The 16,978-nt window shown below is 48.1% G+C and overlaps 1 protein-coding gene across 7 annotated transcripts in view; it reads right to left on the reverse strand.

Moving 5' to 3' along the window:
• The window catches only part of Pitpnm2 (phosphatidylinositol transfer protein membrane associated 2), a 144,954-nt gene that overhangs the window by 111,766 nt on the left and 16,210 nt on the right, over positions 1 to 16,978 (reverse strand). Inside the window, exon 1 of one of the 7 annotated variants that reach the window (XM_031337891.1) lies at positions 1,168 to 1,532. The exons of the other annotated variants lie outside the window; for them this stretch is intronic. The gene's annotated coding sequence lies outside the window, so the exon portion shown is untranslated. Of the gene's footprint in view, positions 1 to 1,167; positions 1,533 to 16,978 lie in introns of those variants that run through there. 7 annotated transcript variants of the gene reach the window in all.

Consider the following 16,978-nt stretch of genomic DNA (forward strand, 5'->3'; position numbering starts at 1 on the left):
AATGGGGACGTGCAGAGAGCTAGTGATGCACAGCAGTGGGAGGTGTGGCTGGAGGGAACGGAGCTCTTCACACACCACCCACACTGCCCCTCCTACACCCTAGGGAACACCATGGTGAGGAGCGAGCAACTTTGGGGGCTGGCCCTCAGAGACACAGCCTCCTTGGCAGTCCTGCCTCTGACCCCTGTGTTAATTCACACATCCTCATACTTTCCTGACCTCTGAGCCAGCAGAACTCCCCAGATTCCTCAGAGTCCAGTGTGGGCAGATACTCAGGCTGCCCAGCTCACTCTACATGTACCTGGTGACACAGCTCACCAAGCTCCAAGCAACTATACCATCCCGACTCTTGGCTTCCACTGCTACCCTTCTCAACAGCTACGAAGTCATCATGTAAGGTCCCCACATTCCAGGTAAGGGAAACCATGGGGAGTGCCGAGTGCTTGTCATGCTAACACCTCATCAGTGGTGAGTCTATTCTACCTGAGTCCCCAGAGTGAAAAGGACAATGGTGACTCACTCACCCAGCAGAGACTAGGGGGAAGAAGCACTCTGAGGCAAAAAAGCAAAGAGCGGTGCTGTGTGCCCGAACCCACTGGAGATCTGAGATGCACACAGCGCCAGGTTAACCAGCAGGCCTCACAGACAATCACTTGTGGGACAGAACTCAGGGTGCTCTGAGCTCTGTTAGAAGGAAACAAAACTATGTCACTGGTCAACCTAAGTTCCCTCCCAGGACCTGGAACATTCACTTGGTGAGGTGAAGCACCCCCTGCTGAAATCTGTCGCATGCCTGCTCCACGTATGTGTAGCCATGACCCCGGAGCCCCAGTCAACACTCAAACACAGTGTGTGCTGCTATTCCTGGGAACAAGAGGAAAACTTTTGCTACCTTAAGTTCTAGAGTTAAATCTCCAGAATGTCCTTCGACAATGCGGAGAACTGCAGGGGAGAGAAGACAGTAAACAGAAACCAAACCTGCTCGAGAGACAAGGATGGCAAGAGTCAGAATCGCTTTCCTCAAAAGTTTTCTGAAGCCTGGTTCTGTTTCAGAGGAAGGGAATTGGTAAGCGAATCTGTTTCTCTATACAGTTTCCATTAATAGAGTATCAGTCTCTCTCTCCCCAGCCCCACTAAAGAAATGTCAAACAAACACTTAAAGAATACCAGTTTGATGGGGTGCCCAGACGTCCGCGTGCCTCAAGCTGGCCCCGGCTGGAAGCAGCTAAGAGTGGGTAGTGAGACCGAAGCCCGTGCTGCTGTCTCCACCCCCGTTGACATGGAGACTGAGGCAGGTGGCTGCAGGATGGGTAGAGAGGATGGCACACACGGCAGGTGGCTCGAAAGCAAACCCTCCAGGGCCTTGGAATGCCACAGTGAAGCATGGTCACTTAAGTTTTCAAAATTTGCATATACCTTACAATGGCACAAAGCTCACCCTTTGAAAGCATCCGGCCATTATCACCGGTGCTTACTAGTCTATTCACAAGGTGCCACGGCGGCCATCATACTATCTTAATCTGCAACACTTGTGTCCCTCTTTAAAGAAACCCAGTAGCCGTGAGAGTCACCACTCATTCGCTCTTCCCTCCCAGCCCCTGGGGACTACTAATTTGCCTTCTGTCTGTGTGATTTGCCTGTTTTAGACAGTTTGCATCAGTGGACTCACATAGTATGCAGCCCTCTCGAGTCTGGCTTCTTCTTCTAGGGTTGCGTTCTCAGAGACTGTGGCATGTGGCCGTATGCTATTCTTTTTCTTAATGTCTTAATTTTTAATGCAGTTTTTTTTTTTTTTGCAGTGCCTGTGAATGAGCTCAAAGCCTCACCAATGCCAGGCAAGACCTCTGCCTCTGAGCCATACTGCCAGCTTACTTCACTCCGTCTTTTAACTGAACAATATTCTGCGGAATGGAGAGGATGTGCTTTGCTTCTCTGTGCATCTGCCATTTGACATCTGGATGGCACTGGCGATTAGGAATCTGCTGCCACGCACACTCATGGTCAAGTTTTTGTACGGACGTATTTCTAATCTTTCTTAATCTTTAAATAAAATAAAATAAAATTTATTTTGCTCATTTGTTGTTGCACTGGGCATTAAATCTAGGGCCTCACGTATGATAGACAGATGCTCACCATAGGCTATGTCCAAAGGCCAATGTCAGTCACTTAATTTACACCAAGGAATAAATACATCTCCATTTTGAAAGCTATGAAAGCTCAACAGATTTGCTCCTGCAGAACCTCCTTCCTTTACCACCTTGTTTCACTGTGGTAACAGCGCCTGGGAAGAACTAGGTGAGCAAATCAGGCCAGGGATAGTAAGTACACTACACAGGGCAAAGTAAGAGAGTCCCACGTGGGCATCCTACTCAGGGATGCACTTAGCAGTAGGCCAAGCTGCTCGCTCTCGCACATGCTCTCGCTCTCAGAGAGGCTGCAGACAGATGGGCTCTGAAGTCAGCTTCTATCACATCCAGGTTCTGAGGCCTCAAGTGAGGTGCTGAGACTCTCTGGGGCTTGGTTTCCTTATCTGACAGAACAGCCACTAGTACAGAATTCCAGCATCTTCAAGAATAAGTCTGTTCCAGGACAGCCAGGGCTATACAGAGAAACCCTGTCTCGAAACAAACAAACAAACAAACAAACAAACAAGGAGTCTGTGAGGGGCTGGAGAGATAGCTTAGTGGTTAAGAGCACTGACTGCTCTTTCAGAGGTCCTGAGTTCAATTCCCAGCAACCACATGGTGGCTCACAACCATCTGTATTGAGATCTGATGCCCTCTTCTAGGTGTCTCATATGCATAAAATAAATAAATATATCTTTAAAAAAAGAACAAAGTTTGTGAAAGCAACTACTTAGCACCTTGCTGGGCACATACTGTTGCTACCTTCACTCCCTCATATACACATGGACACATACCAGACCCTGATGTGAGGGCCCAACACAGCCACAGTGAGCAGGGGGCTGAGCATTACACCCAGTTCCCTAACTGTATGCCCAGTTGTGCACATACCATCCCAGTTGTACACCTACCCCTCACCCCTTTGGGACAGGGTCTCGGTATGTAACCCTGGCTAGCTTGGAACTCATTATGTAGATAAAGCTAGCCACTAATTCACAGAGATCATCTTGCTTCTAGTTCCTGAGCACTGGGATGAAAGGCAGGCAGCACCACACCACAACTTTTCTTAGAGGGCTGAGTCTCTGTGTTTTCAATGAGACTAGCTCCTGGCCTTTCACCTTGTCACCTCCACCCCTACCTGAGACCAGAAAGCGCCTCTGGAACCCCATGTCTGGACAGGTTGGATGAGCATCTCATTGCTTGGTTCTCACAGCCAAGTAAGTCTTCTGTACCCACTCACCCACCACCCTGCTCTTCCTCAGGCCCAGTGTGCTACAGACAGTGGGAGACTCTCAAGACCTTCAGAGTGGAGAGCCCTCAAGTGCGAGCAGAAACACAAGTGGGGCCATAGGAAAGCCACAAGGAACTCTGCTCCTCTCAACTGGTAGATGGTGAATACAGAGCTGAAGCATGATCCTAGGAGCTGGGAAAGCACAGCCAGGGAAAAGGGACCCGGCAATGTTTCCTTGAGAGTGCAAGAGTTCATGGGGGAAACACACACACACACACACACACACAGAGGAACACATAGCAAAAAAGAGAAATTCTTAGCCTGCAGCAGTTGGTAGCATTATGTAAAATCCCAAGCCCACAAAAATATCATTTGGATGATAAAAAGTTAAATTTAGCTAAGTACAGAGTGACTAATACTATGAGGGAGAGGCAGCACCCCCAGCTGCCTGGAGCTGATTCAGCTGGCTTTTAGAAACTTCTGACAAGTAACCAGGGCCCGGTGGAGCACAGAATAACAGATTATGTAATGAGAAGCACAGCCTGCAGCAACACAGAACAGTGCAAATGGGAGGCTGTGGCCATCTTCAGGGGAAGCACTGGGCCTGGCCTGAGATGAGCCACAGGACCCTCTCTCAGAGAACAGACTCAGGGACTCCGTGTGCTTCAGAGGCATCCATCAGCTAGCAGTGCCAGTTCTTGAACAGATCTACAAAGACCTTTCCCAGAGTGCTCATGGCAGACTACTACTTGGATGGCCTTCAAGAAGCCAGGACCTTGTGATGTCCCCTTCTTTTGAATGGCCCTTTGACCTGTTGTAACCAACAGGGTGGGCTGGAAGAAACACTGGGCCAGGTTTGAACCTCCATCTTGAGAAGCCTAATTAAAAACTGAAGGCAAGCCAGGCAGTGGTGGCGCACGCCTTTAATCCCAGCGCTTGGGAGGCAGAGGCAGGCGGATTTCTGAGTCCGAGGCCAGCCTGGTCTACAGAGTGAGTTCCAGGACAGCCAGGGCTACACAGAGAAACCCTGTCTCGAAAAACCAAAATAAATAAATAAATAAATAAATAAATAAATAAATAAATAAATACTGAAGGCATGTATGCAAACAGGTGTGTGTCCCCCTAAATTCATTGGTGGCACTCTGTTCAACAGCAAGAAGCTGTTCAAGAACAGAGGTCCAGCCAGGCGGTGGTGGCGCACGCCTTTAATCCCAGCACTTGGGAGGCAAAGGCAGGTGGATTTTTGAGTTTGAGGCCAGCCTGATCTACAGAGTGAGTTCCAGGACAGCTAGGGCTGCACAGAGAAACCCTGTCTCAAAAAACCAAAAAAAAAAAAAAAAAAAAAAAAAAAAAAAAAAAAAAAAAAGAATATACTTTAATACCACTGTGTCGCACACTTTAGAATAGTTCAGTGCTCAGTTGTGTGTTTTATATACATTATCGCAATGGGAAAAATAAGAAAAGGAGGGAACAGAAGAGGAAGCTGTGGCCTGGATGCTCCTGACTTTGTACACTGGGGATAGCAACAGCCACTTGGGAAACCAGTTTCCTGAAGGTCACTGAACTGGGAGAAGCCTGCCCCAGACATGGGAAGTGGATGCATGCAGGGAACCCCTGCTGGTGCTGCCAAGCACTGGCATGGTCACCCTATCACAGGAATGTGCCACTTGGAAGTGGGGCTTCTAGCTCAAGTCAAGTTGTTGCAGCCGACACTTAGAGAACAGAGGTGTTGCAGCTGACAAATTCTGCCCAGCCTGCCACCTCAGAAGCAAACACGAGAGCTTTGGGTCACTGTTACGCATCAACAGACAACTGATGTGGTGTAGCTGAGGGGTTTGCAGAAAATTCTGTTCCTAACAGGAGACTAGGGCGGACCTTTTGTCCTCTTCAGAACACATGAGTCACTGAGAGCAGCCCTGCCTTCAAGGCTAGGGAAGAGACTGACTTTCCAGGCGCGGCATCCTAGTGGGCTGGGTGCTGGAATGAGGCCGGTGCTGAAGTCCCACAGCTGCACTGAAGCTCAGAGCTCTCTAGTGACCCAGTGGAGCAGCCAGGCCATCTGCTTGCTAGCTCCAGAGCTTCATCATCATGTGTTGCACTGTCCAGAGTGGGGACTTGAACATGGTTGACAGATGACACTGGTGGGACTTCCTGTGTACAGTGGGTGATCCTTAGTGTGGAGCTGAGACTCTGTGTCAAGTCAGCTCTGTCTGTCTGTGCCTCCAGTCCCTCATTCGAGCATGAATGTGACCCCACTCACTCCCACACCTCACGGTGCTACAATTCAAACAGAAGGAAATATAGATGGTAATCCAGAGCCCAAGCCGACTCCAGGTGAGACCTTTCATGTGAAAGAACCGTGGGTCTCTGATTCACGTTGTGGAAACCAGATCCAACTTGATGATAAAAAGGAGTGACAAGGAAGTTAGGCACGGGGACAAGTGCCTGAAATGCGGCTAGCATGTGAGGCCGAGGTAAGAGGATAGCGAATTTGAGGCCAGTCTATGTATGCTATACAGTGAGCTAGGGCTCTCCCTTTCCCTCCCTCTTCATGAGACTAGCAAGTTGATTGCTGATATCTAACTGGACACTTGGTAATCATACTAAAAGCACATGCTAGGACCTTTGTTCATGATTTTCACTACTCTCTGGTTCCAAAACACATATAGCCTATGTTCACTCCATGAGACGACAGCCAATAGGGAAAGGAACATTTGCACCAAGATCCCTAGTTGAGGGTAATCTATATGTTAGCACCCAGAAACGGCGGCAGATATGGGCGGGTCCACAGATCTGTCGCCAAGGCAACGGCCACCATATTCCCAGAAGCCATTGGGTTCAGCTCCCACCTTTATCTGGACCTACTACGTCATGACATAGTACTCTCCTCCATCTCTCTCTCTTTTCTTTTCTTCTCTCCCCTCTTCCTGCGCCGTGGTCCCCACTCTCCCCTTACACGTGGAGCTGTTTGTGCCTGGTGTCTGCAGACGTGTCCGCCGCGACCCGAACCCCAACACTATACACTTAGCTGTGTGCTTCTTTTTCTCTCTCTCTCTCTCTTTAGTTTTTTGAGACAGGGTTTCTCTGTATAGCCCTGACTGTCCTGGAACTTACTCTGTAGACCAGGCTGGCTTCGAACTCAGAAATCCCGCTGCCTCTGCCTCCCAAGTGCTGGGACTAAAGGCGTGTGCCACCACCACCCGGTTAGCTGTGTGCTTCTTAGTAAACAAAACAAAGAGGGAAACAAGCTAGCCCGCAGAGCTCGGGCACACTGGAAAGCTGTGGCTCATGAGAAGCAAACCTTGTGTTGATAAAGGGCTGAGGAGAATATGGTACCTGTTAGGGACAGGTGCCTCCTCAGTATCTGGGAAGGAATAGCCTGAGACCACGCTTGCCTGAAGCCTTCCAGGTAACGGGGTGGCTTTGTGACCTGACTGGCTGTCAGGAGCTACTTATAGATATTCTTCATCTCTGCTAGTGTCAACACAGCAGCACTGTGGTAATGATGGGAAATATTTACATACCACACCACTGATAGGTTGTTTGGACCATCTGGCTACTGGATGTGTTAAGTATTTGTCAAACACATGGCCCTTCCACGAACACTGTGCTGGAGGCCGGACCACAGAGACTGAAATGGCAGTCCATCACTCTCTCTACCATGGAGAACAAGAGAGGCCGTCTCCTATTTATGTCTCCGTGGCTTATGCCTATGGGCGGCCTCAGTCACCCGCAGCTTGGGAGCAGGGCCCCAGGAAGGTGGCTTCCACCCCTGATGAAAGTGAGCTCAGTGTTTATGACAGTCAAGTTCCAGCTGAGGGCCTCTTCAGTAGTCAAGTGCTCCAAATGAGGTTTCATGCGGCCAGCCAGCAAGAATGCCTGCAGGGGATGGCTGGGAATTCTCAGAGCAAATCAGTTCAGTTGTCTATGCTGACAAGTTTCTGTCACTTTCCAACATGGCTCAGGCCTTCCAGCTGCAGCAGGTGGGGGATGGGAGTGTGAGCCTTGCCCAGTGGGAATTTCTTTGCTCTAACCATGTCCCTGCCAAGTTCTAACTCCATTCTGGACCCATAGAGGTTTTTTTTTTTTTTCTGGGCTGACGTCAATTTTTTCTCTTTCTTTTTAAGTTTAGGGTGTTGGGTAGGTTGTTTTATTATTATTTTCTTAATTTTAGTAAAGGCAAAAAAGTTCTTTTCAGAGCCTGTTCTAAAGTAGCAATTTTCTTAATGAGAAGCACACGCTTGCCACCCACATGAGGAGGCTGTGTCGGTGTTCATCACAGTGCCCCGTGAATGTGGCAAGTCATGTCACCTCCCTGACAGCCAGTGAGTCAAGGGAAGGTGCTGTCCATGCACAGCATGGCCAGCCAGGGCTTACATCAGGCACTGGCATGGGCTTCCCTGGGGTGTACTAGCAGGGGAGGCCCAGCCATGCATCTTCACACATGAGCCCAAAGCAGATCTCGTTCCACCTCCAGTATCAAGTGATCCGCCAAGAAGCTGGATGTGGTGATAGTCTGCCTGCAGTCCCAGCGCTTGGGAGGCTGAGACAATAGAGGTCAGCCAGGGCTGCACAGTGAGCCTGTGTCTGTTAAAGCTGCTATTTGAAGGAGAGAGAGAGAATAAACTTCTCCAGGGATGATTCTGCCCTTCGGGGGTAATTGTAAACAGTGGGCAGAAGCTTCACTTCACTCTGGACACAGTCATTCCAGAACATCCAGAAGTAATAGCGGTCTTAACAGTGGCTCGTGGTTGTATTCTCAGAGCTCCAGAGGCGGAGGCACAGAGATCTCAAGTTTAAGGCCAGTCTGAGAGAGAGTTCCAGGCCAACCTGGAAAAGAGCAACACCCTGTCCCTAAAATAAAGAAACAGGCCAGGTGGTGGTGGTGTACACCTTTGATCCCAGGCAGAGGCAGGCAAATCACTGAGTTTGAGGCCAGCCTGGTCTACGTAGTGAGTTCCAGGACAGCCAGGGCTACATGGAAAAAACTTTGTCTCAGGTTAAAAAGGAAGAAAGAAAGAAAGAAACAAACAAACAAACACTTTGTTGTGAGAATAGAAAATAAATGTACTGTAGTCTGACAGCTCTGACTCCCTGGGTTGTATGGGTTTGGAAGGTACCAGCTTCCTGGAATTTGTTGCAGCTAAAGTGGCCATATTGTTCTAACTACTTCTTGAGTACTGGGATGAGCCAACTCTGTAACACCCATGGAAGGTCACTGGTCTTTCCTTTGCTTTTCTGTTTGCAATGGGTGGGGTCCACAAACCTCGCCCACTGGCAGGGGACAATGGCCAAAGTCAGAGTCCTTGGCCAGAGGAAGCTGAGTCCCAGCCACATCAGAGACAATTCCTGACCATCCTAAATAAGTGCTCAACTGGCCACTGCACAGCACTGAGGTTTAGTGGCAGTGTCCCCTGACCACAAGTGCAGTGTGGGTAAGAGCTTTCACTGACAGAGTGCCTTCAGCACGGCGGGCAGCTGTAAGCAGCCACAGTCTTCCTTCTCCTTGCTGCTCGGAAGCTTGAGCCCAGCGGGGGGGGGGGGGGGGCGTACCCCGTGAGCAGCCTGCTCCAAGCCACGGTGGGGTTCTAAACAGACACCTGCTCTGCCCATCTGTATCTAGAAGAGCCAGGCAAATGCTCTTTTTAAACGTTTTATCTGAGCTGTGGGGAAAACATGAGAACCAGGAGGAGGACTGTGCCCAGGTCACTAGGAGCTTCCTTTGTGTCAGGCTCCAAAAGGTTCAGCAGCAGGTTGGAGCCACAACTGCAAACAGCAGAACTGGGCAGGCCAGGCCTCCCTGGTAGGGCACAGGAAGGACTCCAAGACACGGAGGCTCAGATGGCCCAGCCATTCACTTCTTCAACTCTGGTATACTGGCTTCTCTACATCTCCAAACCTGACCCTAGGGAGTAAATGAGCTCCAGGGTTGGCCAAGCTCTCACCAATTAAGGTGGACCAAGAACCACCAAGCTGGCCACGCTGAGAGCTCTGTGCCTTCTCTTTAGCCGGGTCTTTTCTATTGCTTCTATCCCTTCAGGCAGAAGAGGAAGGCACTAGTGAGCTGTGGCTTTCGTGTGAGGTTAGGGAGATGGAACATGTACTGCGTGGGTCATGTCCAAGTGTACAGCTCAGTGGCACTAAGGTCATTTATCACATTGTGCAACCACTGTGGCCACCACCCTCTGTCTTTAGAGTCTTCATCCTCCAAACTGAACTCTGTCCTCATTAAACACGAACTAACCATCCACTCCAGCCCCAACTCCTGGTGACTCTTGTGAACTTTTGTAGCATTTTACGTTTAAATGCATTTCCTTATTTGGAAAATTAGCTTTAATTTTACACGTCTGTGCAACTCGAGCATGTGGATGGCCCTTCTGGGTACATGTGGGCTTCCCTACACATGTATTCCTGAAAGAAAATTTTTATCAGGCTATAACACTGGGGACACAGAAAGCTCCAGTTGTTTCTTAGATGCCCTATGATGGACAGACTGACAGAGGAGAGGCAAGGCCCAGGAAGCCCCTTCCCTGCCTCTCAGGAGAAAGGAAGCTTGCAGGCTAGTCTGAAGACAAGACTCCTGAACACACTGGGCGGTGGTAGCGCACACCTTTAATCCCAGCACTTGGGAGGCAGAGGCAGGCGGATTTCTGAGTTTGAGGCCAGCCTGGTCTACAGAGTGAGTTCCAGGACAGCCAGGGCTACACAGAGAAAAACAAAAACAAAAACAAAACAACAACAACAAAAAAGACTCCTGACCATAAAGGCCCACTGTTGTGTGCACAGGGGTCTGACTGTAGCCTGCCTTCTGAGTGGACAAGCCCCTCATCCAGGACTTGTCTCAGATTTTCATTTTACTTAAAACCTCTTTCCTAACCTGGGGTTTTGAGGTTAAAAACCAACCCCTCCTATTCACAGGCCATATGTCGAAATGCAGGTTGACACTACTTTTGTGGGAACAATTCAGCCACAAGGGTCCCAAGTAGAAAGAAAATACCCACATTTACTTGGGCATGCAGCCTCCGGAACTGTGTTCCCCAGGAGACAGGGTATCTGCATGAGAGCCACGTAAGCCAGAGCCTGGATGTAGGACCCTTGCTTCTTAAAGCACCACCCTGAACTCCATGAGTACTCGCCCCAGAAGAGCCCGTCTGTGAAACAAAAGCTGATCATCTGAGAAATCTGGCAATGCTAAACACTGCAACACGAGCTCCCTCCTCAATGTACACTTTGGGAAGTTCAAAATGCAGTGTGTAAGAGTAGGCAGGTGTTTCTGTCTTTTAAAACAACAAATACTGATATATGCAGAGACTGTCTTGTAAAGAATACACATTCACACATAAACACAGACACACATACACACATATAAATATGCATACATACATACAATAGTCACTCACAAATTCAAACATACATAAACACATATAAACATGCATACATACATACATACAATAAGCACACACACTCATCCATAAACATACACAAACACACACAGAGAGCTGTTGTCAGTCATTGTCCCTAGAGAGGAAAACAAACTCACTGAAGACAATGGTGGTAAGATGTCTGGCATTTGCTCTCAGACCATAAAATGTTTTGTTTATCTAAGCAATTTTAGAAAAAACATCAGACCTTCCTATTTTATTGCTTCTATAGTGTATATGTTTTAGTTCCATAAATCACAGACATAATCAAATTTATCTTTGGAGTCACATGCCATGTACAACTTTCTTAATGTTTTGCCATATGCTTTTTTAAAAAATGAATGAGTGAGAAAATGATTAATGAATAGCAAAGAAAAACATTGGAAAAATCATGTTCTTTGGATACTGGAAAACTCAAAATCTTATGTTGCTGGAGAAGGCGAGGTTACAAACTGGGATGGGTTCCGAGGCATCAATAAGACTCAGGATATTAATGGTAATACACACCACTATTGGTGCAATCAATAGACCTTTTACATTGTTTGATTTTTTTTTTAATGGTTATCTTAAAATGCTGACATTTAAGACTTGTTTTGAAAGAGCAGAGCAAAGCTAGATGTGGTAGCACACACCTATAGTCCCAGGAGTTGAGAGGTGGAGGCAGGAGGATCAAGAGCTAAAGACCAGGCTAGACTACATAACAAGTCTGAGGCTAGCTTGAGCTGTGTGGAACCCTGTCTCAACCCTCTGACCCTCATCAAGGAAGGAGGAAAGGAGGAGGAAGGGACTGACGGAAGGTGAGAGGATGAGAGAAGGCACGAAATGCACGGAAATAATAAGTGGTTCAAATAGCTTCAAAATACATTTTTTGGAACAACATTATTAAGTAATTCTGTGAATCTCCTTCAATGATCAAAAACAACAACAAAAACAAAGCAGTAAACAACTCCTTGTGAGTTGACTCAATTCTTAGGATTCTCCCAGGATCGCTAACTGCCAAGTTGGGGAACTCTTGCATATTCTCCTCCAACTCCTGTCCTATTCACAGGCTAGCCAAGCAGGTCAGCAGCAGCCCTTACTAGACTGACTAGCCAGTCATAATATGGCTTTGAAGAAAAGCTATGGCACAGGACCTAGCCCTATGGCAATCATAGTAGCCTCCTGGAGTGTCAGAGAAGCATCCTGTGATTTAAAAAAAGAGATGGTAGAAGTGAGAAATCACAAAACCAAAAAAAGAAAGGAAGGAAGGAAGGGAGGAAGGAAGGAAGGAAGGACAGACAAACGAATGAACGAACTAGAGAGAAGCCTAGGCTGTTGAGAAGGAAGTGTGGACTCCTAGTGGTACCAGTCTGAGAGCCCTGGAGGACACACACTGATAACTCATCTGTGGTCTCAGAGAACAGTCTAGTTTGTGATGAGGGGACATTACCTACCATCCCATACCTCCCTTCAGTCACATGATTCAGCCATCAACTGAACTATCTCCAGTGGTCCCTACTAATTAAAAGATAGGTAAGAACTGCTTTTGAGAAAGATCAGGAAAACGGTTAAGAGATATGGTGGGCTGGCTGGCAAGGTACTCTTGCACAGATGGTGCTGTAGCAGTGGTCGACTCTGCTTTCCAGCAGGAGGTAGTAATACACCCTGCTGCGGCTCCCCTGAATGCACCGTGCACCTTTCCAGACTACACATTAGCACTGGGATGCTAAAAGAGGGACCTCAAGGCCAAAGGGATACTCTGAGACCTAGTCTGAGATGGAGCATGGTTTATCGTTCCCAGAACTGGCTTCTGTGATATGGCTTCTTAATGGTGCACAAATATGTTCTAGAACATTCTGAGAGATGCATCAGAACTCCACTGGGAGATCTGGCACACTCTGCACTATGGCCTGCATATCACACTGCCCCTGGGCCTGCTGAGATCCTGAGCTCCAGGAGGCAGCTGGCCTAACTGCCTGAATGTCACTCTCATTAACTGGAAAATGGGGCTCCCATCTCCTGACACCCAAGAGAGTCAGAGGTCTCTTCCCCACCAGGCTCATCAACCTGTTTCTGCTGACACACTAGCTCACAATGGCAGCTGATTACTTATCTTCTAGCTGGCCGCCATATTGTCTGGCTACTGCATGGCGGATCGCCTTCCAGTTTATCTACTTTACAAACCCAAGACAAGTGTATCCACTTAAAACATTAATTTTTAATTAATTCTTAAAACCTCTTTTCTAAGAGTTACGTATGTTTCTCTGTTCCAGACTATTTTATTGCTTGAATCTAGACTAGTGACTAATAGAGAGAAGGGTGTTTGCCTTAAAACAGACATTTACGGTCACTTCATGTCTTTAGCTGCACCCCCGGGACCCTGCCTGTCTTGCTGCAGTGCCCAGGAGCAGCTGCTCCTCAGGTCTGCTCTGGAATCTGCACTAGAATGTCCGGCTGGTTCATGAAGGGGAGTGAGCACTGATGGGTGATGTTATCATGCAGAAGGCTTCACCCGCCCCTCGGTTTCCCTCTCTCAGAGTAAAAAACTTAACTTCATCAACGGCTTTATCACTTACCCAAACCATCTTCATGGTTTTGCTTCCTTTTTTAATTTTATTTTTTCATTTAGTAGGTCCCCTAATGTTTAATCATCTTTTGCATTTATTAGGCTGTAACAAGTCCAGTGCTGGACACTCTACTTAGGAAATATGGGGGGACACAAAGAAAGGAAGAAGTTCTGCTATAGAAGAGAGGGAAGGAGCCCAGGGAAACCACAGCAGGTGCACAAACATGAACACGCCTGCACACCATAGGGACAGCCAGCTAGCCCTTGTGAGCTGATGCACTATCCACCAGGTACAGTGAGGACTCAAAACATAAATCAAGCTAGTCACAGAAGGTTTCCTGCAGGAGGTGGCACAGATAATAGAGCAAAGAAGCAAGAATGACAGCCTCTGGATTGGAGTTCAGTCTCACAGGCCCCAAGGCATACTTCTTGTCTACAATTTTCTCAGCTGGGAAACAGTGGAAATAATTACAAACTGTAAGGGACTGTGGGCAGTAGCCAGTTCAGACTCCATCTGTATGCTGAGACTGAGGTTCCAAGAGGGAGCTGATCTGTCCACAAGACAGAGCCATTCTGATCTCCTTGGCTCTAAGGGGAAGGAATGAGAAAGCAGTGACTCTGAAGCCATGAAGAGAAAAAAACACCCTGCAAGTTACAGTTCCCTATGATAAATGCTGGGGCTCCTAGCTAGAAAAGGGGCTGAGTCTAAGGGTGGTCGTTATGCTAGGCTCAGCCCAGTGGAGAAGGGGAGAATGGGGAGATCCTAGAACCATCCAGCTTACAACTAGGTCAGGAGAAATGCACCTACTTAAGCACACATCAACAGCTGTGCAAGGATAACTGCTCATGTGCATGCAGCCATTTATCTAACAACCCAAACTGAGTAGTTTGGCCTCAAGTTCATGTTCTTCTCAGAAACACATAGGGTCTTGGAAGATATAATTGGCTAAGGTACGGTTACAGTCAATAGGGTAGATCCTAATCAAGTGAGAGTCGATTTAGTCCTTATAAGAAAACAGATGCAGGGGTTGGTCTTACACTAGTGGTAGGACACATGTCTAGTATGCATGAAGTCCCAGGTTCAACTGCCAATATTGCCAAACATTACAAAATAAAACTAGCTTTTGAGCTGGCAAGATGGCTCAGCAGGTAAAGGGACTTGCACCAAAATTGATGACCTGAGTTTGATCCCCAAGGCAAGAAGAATCGACTCCGATAAGTTGTCCTCTACCACCACATGCATGCCATAGGCCGTACATATATATATACATGTGCATGCACGCATACACAACAAATAAATAAGTAGTTTAAAACAGCCAAAGTAGCCGGCAGTGGTGGCGCACACCTTTAATCCCAGCGCTTGGGAGGCAGAGACAGGCGGATTTCTGAGTTCGAGGCCAGCCTGGTCTACAGAGTGAGTTCCAGGATAGCCGGGGCTGCACAGAGAAACCCTGTCTCGAAAAAAAACAAAAAACAAAAAACAAAAAAACAGCCAAAGCAGAATGACACAAGGGAGCAATCCATGTGGTCATAAGACAATGTAGCCAAGAGCCTGCTAGTCTGCAGTCAGCAGCAGCAGCTAGGAGGAGGCCTGGGCAGGGCACCTTCTCCCTGCACTTTCAGGAAGGGTGCAGCTCATCCAGCATTCGCACTTCTGTGTGGAATGAGTTCTGGGTCTTGGAGGCCACCCAACTTTTGGTACTTAGTTATGATGCCCTGAGATGCTAACAAAAAGACACAAGAGAGACTGGCCACTGTAGGGCTAGTCCTTCAGGGACTCTAAGAGACAGGGAAAGTCTGGTTCCGTGCTGACCCTTCCCCGGCCATGATCAAGGGTTCCCTCTCTGTCTTGTCTTTCCTGTACCTGAGGTCCTAATGAGAAAGGAAGACTCCCGGGACCACTCCCGGGAAGATTGGTGGCTTGGCCAGGCCCAGCTAGATACTCTCTCCCTTGCTTCTTTAAGCCTCAGGCCAAGCCAAAAGTTCTGAGGGAACACGAGAACCACTAAGGGTCTACCAGTAGGTCTAGAGCAAGGCTCCCCAAGCTGTCTACATCACCCACATCCAATGTCCCCACCAGCATCCTGTGCCCCCCAGCAGTGCTATCTTCCACCCACTCTGCAGCTGGGGACCCTGGCAGGGGCCGTGGGCAGCTGGCATCTGCTCTTTGAAAAGGTATTTATCTTTCCACTTGCTGAGAGCAAACGAGTGCCATAAAAGGACATGCCCAATGTCAGGTGCAGAAGTGCTCCACAGAGACAGATGTTGTTCACACAGGCATGAGGCTGCTAACTGCCAGGACTGCCCTTGCAGAAGAACCTAGGGTCCCGCTGTGCAGGAGGTCTCAGGCAGGCCACAGATATGAACACTGTCCAATGCCTGCATAAACAGCAAGGCATCATCTAGCCCATGAGCACTGGGGGATCTAAGAGCATGTGTGCCAAGCCCCTGAGCTTGAGGTTTCTCTTTGTTTTCTTTCTCTTACCGTTTCAGCATTTTGAGTTTATAGTCCAGCAACCTTTAGTGCAAACATAGGCTGTGTGGTCACTGCTGCTATTCTAGAATATTTATTTCATCATCCACTAAAATAGTTCCCAGCTTCCCTCCACACTGACCCCTGCTAACTAACAGTCTACTTTCCACCTCTAGTCTGGGCACTGACAGTGAGTGGGGTCATGCAGTATTGACCTTGTGTGGTTGTCTTCTTTCACTTAGCAGATCCTTTCAAAGCTCCACCCCTGTGTACTGCGTTAACACGCCATTCCTTTTTAAGGCTGACTGCTCCACTGTATGCATGGACCATGTTCCGTTTATCTGGTGCTAGGAAGTCCAAGCTGTACCTCTTGGTTATGATCTCCAGCCCTACTGTGATCTCCAGCCCTACTGTGGACACTGGAGAGGAGTCACTGGGGCCTCCGCTCTTGCTTCTCATGGGTGGCCTGTGCAGTGGACCCATTGGTCACGTGGTAATTGTTCTCCACAGCTGCTGCATCCTCCATCCCACCAACTCCTCCACATCCTCTCTAACACTCACTTTACTTTATTTTTAGAGGTTTAAGATCATAGACAAGCCCAAGACTCTGAACAGATACAACCAACAGGATGTGGCTTCATGGCCCACGGTGGCCTGCTATCCACATTAGCCTGGTAGCCACTCAGCACAGGACAGGGTTGGTGTAGTCAGAAGGATTCATCTCCTGCTTTAGGGCCCACTGGCTGCATGACTCTGGAAAGATACTTTAACTTCTCTGAGCCTCAACTACTCCACTGAGGGAAAGGAGCTCATGTGGAAGTATCTCATCCCTCCGGAGCAAGACTGTGACTGACCCTAGAGTCTTATAAAGGCTGCAGGATGACACGTAAGAGGGAGGGTAGGTGACCCTAGAGTCTTATAAAGGCTGCAGGATGACAGGTAAGAGGGAGGATAGTCTGTCTCCTCAGTCTATCTCTTACAATTATCACAAAAAGGGCGAGAATTTTTCTCTTCAATTTCTTCACTGCTTTCAAATAGAGAGAACAAAAGAAAAGAAAAGGAAAAGCACGGAGTGCGAGAAGTCTAGATGTTCTCCTGAGGACAACCTTAGCAACACACACACATGTCCACATATACAGACACACACACACACACACACACACACACACACACACACATGTCCAC

Source organism: Mastomys coucha, unplaced genomic scaffold (genome assembly GCF_008632895.1).
Source record: "Mastomys coucha isolate ucsf_1 unplaced genomic scaffold, UCSF_Mcou_1 pScaffold22, whole genome shotgun sequence".
Taxonomy (NCBI): domain Eukaryota; kingdom Metazoa; phylum Chordata; class Mammalia; order Rodentia; family Muridae; genus Mastomys; species Mastomys coucha.